This window comes from Erithacus rubecula, assembly GCF_903797595.1.
Source record: "Erithacus rubecula genome assembly, chromosome: 6".
Lineage (NCBI taxonomy): Eukaryota > Metazoa > Chordata > Aves > Passeriformes > Muscicapidae > Erithacus > Erithacus rubecula.
This window is the reverse complement of record NC_136688.1, coordinates 56,225,009-56,230,619: the sequence shown is the minus strand read 5'-3', so window position 1 is coordinate 56,230,619 and position 5,611 is coordinate 56,225,009. Positions and strand designations below refer to the sequence as shown.

The 5,611-nt window shown below is 48.4% G+C and overlaps 1 long non-coding RNA gene across 1 annotated transcript; it reads right to left on the bottom strand.

Moving 5' to 3' along the window:
* Positions 1-2,677: 2,677 nt before the first annotated feature.
* LOC306803656 lies at positions 2,678-5,045 on the bottom strand. Its single transcript, XR_013774654.1, has 2 exons — positions 4,703-5,045; positions 2,678-4,341 (listed from the first exon to the last, which is right to left on the bottom strand). It is a non-coding gene; the product is annotated as an uncharacterized lncRNA (long non-coding RNA).
* Between the last annotated feature and the right edge of the window lie 566 nt (positions 5,046-5,611).

Genomic DNA, 5,611 nt, shown 5'->3' with positions numbered 1-5,611 from the left:
CCTTCCAGTACCTAAAGGACTCCAAGAGAGCTGGAGAGGGCCCTTTGGACAAGGACACAGAGTGACAGCACAAGGGGAAATGGCTTTAAGCTGAAGGAGAAGAGATTTAGATCAGATATTGAGCAAGAGACTTTCCCTAAGAGGTTTCAGTTTTGGTGGTTTCTTTTGTTTTTGTTTTTGTTTTTTTGTTTGTTTGTTTGTTTGTTTGTTTGTTTGTTTTGTTTTTTGTTTTTTGTTTTTTAATTGCAGAAAGGAAGGGTTATGTTAAATGTCCACAAAGACACTCACACCTAAGGACATCAATAGCACATTATCTCTATTCCTGGCAAGAAAGAATCAATTTCTTACACATCAAAAAAATGCTTGCAGGCCTTGAATGTTGAAAGAGTTCTGAAGCAGTGTCTCAGATCTGCTATGATGCTTAATTATCCTCAAAAGGCTTGAGATCAGGCCCTGAAATCACACTGATTTATGTGATTTGGCTCACTTCTGATCCTCACCCTGCTGTCTTGATCCAAACATCCCCCAGCAAAACAGCTCCTGTACCCTCCCTTTTGGAGGCTCTTGCACACAAGATCACATTCTTGCCAAGCCACTCACTGCAAACTTGGACAGTACCAGAAGTGATTTTCTGAGGTCTGATTCTCTCTCCCTGTCCATACTTTTCCCCTAGGTCTGTTGGGGCTACCTGCCTTCACTCATGGCTTCTTTGTCTGGTCCTGCCACTGAATCCTACCCAAATCCAGGTTTCCCTTTCCTCTGTATGTTTATGCTTTCCTTAGCAGAGTTTAAAAGTTCTTTTAATGAACACAACAGCAGCCTCCAGCCTTTGGTCACAGAATCAGAGAATGGTTCAGGTTGGAAGGGACCCTCAAGATCATCCAGTTCCTACTCCCTGCCATGGGCAGGGACAGATTCCACTGGACCAGGTTGTTTCCAACCCCATCCAAGGGTCCTGCCAGGGATGGAGCAGCCACAGCTTCTCTGGGCAGCCTGTGCCAGAGCCTCAGCACCCTCAGAGGGAAGAATTATTTCCTAACATTTAATCTAACCCCACCCTTTGCCAGTTTAAAGCCCTTCTGCCTTGTCATATCAATACATGTACCCCCACCAGAACTTGCTTGGTTTTTGCAGCAGGGAGTTTCTGTTCCTGCATTATCAAAGGAGGGAAATTCTGGCTCCATGCCCCATCCCTGGTGGTGTCCCATGCACTCTCTTGGAGGATAGTCCTGCTCCAAGGAGCACTTCCCTTCCCAAGCCTCATGCCAGGCTCAGCCTAGTGCTGGGAAAACCCTTTGGCTCACACATCACTGAGGGTTAGCCTGGAGCCTTTTTTGCAGGATGCAGAACACATCTGGTGCTGAGTGCGTGGGCTCAGTTATGGTGGTGAGAGTTTATCATCACCTCCTTAACTCTGCCTTAGAGGAGCTCGTTGTGCTGCCCCAGGTTACTCTGTTTGCTGGGGTTGCTGCAGGGAAAAACAGCACACAGGCATCATGAAAGGCAGGCTCGTGTGTCAGGCACATGCAATAATAGGCTGTGCCTGTTTTTAACATTACTGAGGTGCCCAGGGCTCAGGCTGGGATCAGCACTCCTGGTGCCATGCAGGTATTTGGGGAAGAAATTCTGATGTGATGTAAGCATCAGGTGGTTTGCAAGGAGGTTTTATGAGGGGCTGATCACTGCCCTGTGTAGGTTTGGCTCGAGGTTTTTCTGTGCCAGGAGGGACATTATTCAAAAGCCAGTGAATGCTGGAGTTGGCAGAAGGTTGGAGTCTCTGTCAGCTCCCATTGCTGGGGTCCTGACTCTCCTTGATGGGTTGGAGAGAAGGGAGAAAGCAGAGATGCAAGGGGGGGGTTTGCTCTGCTCTGAGGAGATCTTGGTGGTGATTGCTGGCAGAACAGCTCAGTCACTGCTGGGCTTGGGCTGCATGGTAGGAAGGAAAGCAGAGAACCTGTGGGTGCCTCATCCCTGAAAGTGTTCAAGGCCAGGCTGGATAGGGCTTGGAGACACCTGGTGTAATGAAAGGTGTCCCTGGCCACTGCAAAGGGGCTGGAACTGGGTGGTCCTGATGCCCTCTTCCCATAAAACTGTTCTATAATTCTGGTTCTATGAAACCAGGTACAAGGAGGCAGCAGGGAACCCTCCCAGCAGCTGTGCAAAGTGGGGACAAGAGCCAGAGCAGAGAGGAGAAAAGAGGGATGCAGTGACAGTGGAAAGGTTATCCCTGTGGATACTTTTGGGGCATTTGTCTGCATGAGGATCCCACAGGGAAGATTGATCTCTTCTAGGGAAAGGGAGGCATTTATATAAAAAAAGACACAGCTTGGGCAAGAGGCCGTTGTATGCAACAGGCTGAGAGGGAAGCCTTGAAATATCTGATATCAGATCTCCTGTTTGCCTTGCAAAACAAAAACCAACCCTCTTCACTGTGTTTCCACAGCTACAAAGATATAAACATCCAGAATCCAAGGTTCTTTCTGATGGGTTTCTTTAGTGCTCAGAGCAGGCTCTTCCCAGAGTGGAGGCATTGCTAGGGCAGGCTCATTCCAGCAGCAGTGCCCTCAGGAGTGCTATTTATCCAAGCAAGGCCTTTATTTTGTGATGAGGTGTACTGAGCTGGAAAACATGGGGGCTTGTGATCTCAGGCACTAATCTGCTTGTTCAGACTGTGGTGGGGGAAGCAGTTATTCAGGGCAATTTTAATGGCTGGAGCAGCTGGGTTGTAAATAACCCATGTAGGGCTGAGTCTAATTTCTCCCTTAACAGGATGCTCCCACAGTTGTGACAATTAATCACAGCAATCAGTGTTTCTCTATCAGCATTTCCAGATAAACTCAACGAGGGCTTCTTGCTCTTTCAAGGGATCGAACCAAAAATTAAATCTGGAGGTTTAACACGTAGTCAATACTTCCCCAGAAACAGAGGGTATTGGAAGAGAGAAATTACAATGTGGGAAATGTCTCCTGGACTTGCAGAATGAAGGCCACAGCTGGGATTTATTGGAAATACCTTGGCAGTTGCCATGGCATTTATTTTGCCTTTAAAAGGTCTTCCAGGTGATGCTCTGATGTTAGAAACACTAAGTGCAGAAGGAAGCAGGTTAATTGGATTTCTCTGGAGGACAAAGCACCAGAGGACCCAGGCTGATAAGCAGCTGCAGTATTTCCCCACAAGGTTGCCAGCTGAGCCTCTGGAAACCAACTCTCACCAGATGCCCTTGTGTGCTGCAGCCTGGGCAGTGAGCTCCCAGCTCACTCGCTGTTGGCAGGTACACAGAGGAGGGAAATCCTGCTTTTCTCTCCCCAGCTCCATGAGAACTGTCTCAAGGGGGCTGGCTGACCCTCACAAGGACAGCTGCACAGCAGACCTGGGGATGAACATGAGCATGGAATCACAGAATCCCAGGATGGTTTGGGTTGAAAGGGACCCTAAAAACTGTCTTGTTCCAAACCCCCTGCCACTGGCAGGGACAAATTCCCCCAGACCAGGCTGTTCTCCACCCCACCAACCTAACCTTGAACAATTCCAGGGTTGGGGCATCCACAGCTTCTCTGAGCAACCCATTCCAAGTTCCAACCTGAGCCACTGCCCTCCGTGAGATATTTATTCAAAACATCTAAATTTCTCATCTTTTAGTTTGAAACCACTCCCTCTTGTCTCATCTATCTACCCTGCCATGGTCAGGCAGGGATGCCACATGCTGTGTGTGAAGGTTTGGCTGTAGGGACAGATTTGGGAACAATCCTGAAGTCTGTTCTCAAATGCAGAAGAGGCTGCTTTGCTTGGGATGAGCCATTCCATGTTGTCACCAGCCTCCTGCTCTGTCAAACCCTGGCCTGCTCAGGGAGCACCTCTTGTCATGAAAGGAAGGCTTGGACCATTCCTTGGGAATTCCTTGGGAGTTTCCTCATGCTGCCCAGCCAGTGTGACCCATCAGTTATGGTGTCAGGCAGGAATTCCCCCTCTGGGACTGATGGTATCACACAGCCATGTGTCACCCAGGCACTCCAGGATTCACTGGGGTGCTGGTCTCTCCAAGAGGCTGTATTTTACAAGCCTGACTCAGGGGAAGGTGAGTAGGCATTTCTCTTCTCCCTGGTTGTGATGCCACCCCCAGGAGCAAGGCAGGAAGGGATCCCATGGAGGCTCCTCATCAGCTGGGGCCCCATTGCCATGGGAATCCAGGAAAGTGAACCTGTGCCTGAAGTGCCTGCATTGTCCTGAACTTCTGTGTCACATCTGCACCCCCACCTGCTCTAAATCCTGCCCCTGAAGGGAATAGGTGTTCAATCCTTGTGAGCAGGGATGGCAGATGAGAGATTCTGGCTTTGTTGTCACCTTTAGAGAAAAAGAAGTTGTAGTTAATGGCAAAAGAAACAGTGACCCCTCATTACATTTGCCCTGTGCTGTGTCCCTCTTGCTACTATGAGATGCAGCAGATGAGGGAATCTGTGTCTGGATATAAAATCAAATAAGCAAAAAAGAATAATACATAATCCCTATAAAAGATGTGTTGTTTATTTTTTTTTTCTCTTGACACTGCAGTGTCTACCTTTAAAAGCAAAAAAAAATCACGTCCATGCTTGGGATTTTCCATCCTGCTGAGAACCATTGGGTTTGATTAGCACATTAAGTGCCTGTTGAAATTAAAATTATCAGCAGTTAAAAGATGACCTGAATAGTGAGACAAGATGCAAACCTTCTGAAAGCTTTTTTTGTGAATGAAATGAGATGAAGAAAAGTCCTCTTTTTCTCCCAGGAGTCCCTGCAGAACACTGCTCATATTTCTTGCTTCTTCCCTCTGCTGTTGCTTTTCTTTCCTCAGTGACCCTCAGATCACTTGGCTGCCACCAGACTCCTGATGGACATTTTCACAGCCATTAATTGAATTATTGACAATTGAAAAAAATGTTCCACTGTGAAGCCAATCTGCCTCAACCCTCCACCTGCCTTGAAGGAGAGAAGAGCAGCACAAGGAATATCTGATTACCAGGGTGAAGGTAATCCTCAGTGAGAGGAGCTTTGTGAGCTCTCTGCTGGGCTCCCATGTCAGGGCCAGCTCCTCAGCCACTGGGGCAGGTGTGGGAGCTCCTTTTGTGGCTTCTCTGCAGGTAACAATGTCAAGAAGGGCCAATTGCAGCCAATTTCTCCCTGGCTGGGCTGGGCCCAGGGGCGATGCTGCTGAGCTGGCAGTGAGTGCTGCCTCACCTCACTGCTGCTCTTTGCTCTTGACTTGTTCAGTCCCCATGGCCATGAGCAAAATGAGGGGGTTTTGTGGGCACAGTGAGTGCCTGAGCTGTGCTGCCTGTGCCCCTGGCTGAGCTCCCTGTGAACACTGGTGAGACCATTTCACCTTTTTGTGACTGCCACCCTTCCATTTCTGTGGCTCCAGATTTACACTCTGAGTGTTTTCAGCCCAGTCCTGCAGCCATGGGCCATCATTCTGTTTCTGCTGCTTGGGAGAGGCTCTGACACTGGAAACTGGCTCTTCTTGCAATATTTATGGGCCTCAGCGTCGGCATCTTTGAACTCTCCCTTGCATTAGCAGAGCAGATTGACTTTCTAACCTCTCACTCAAAACCAGCTTTCTCCCTTTATTAGAGCTTTT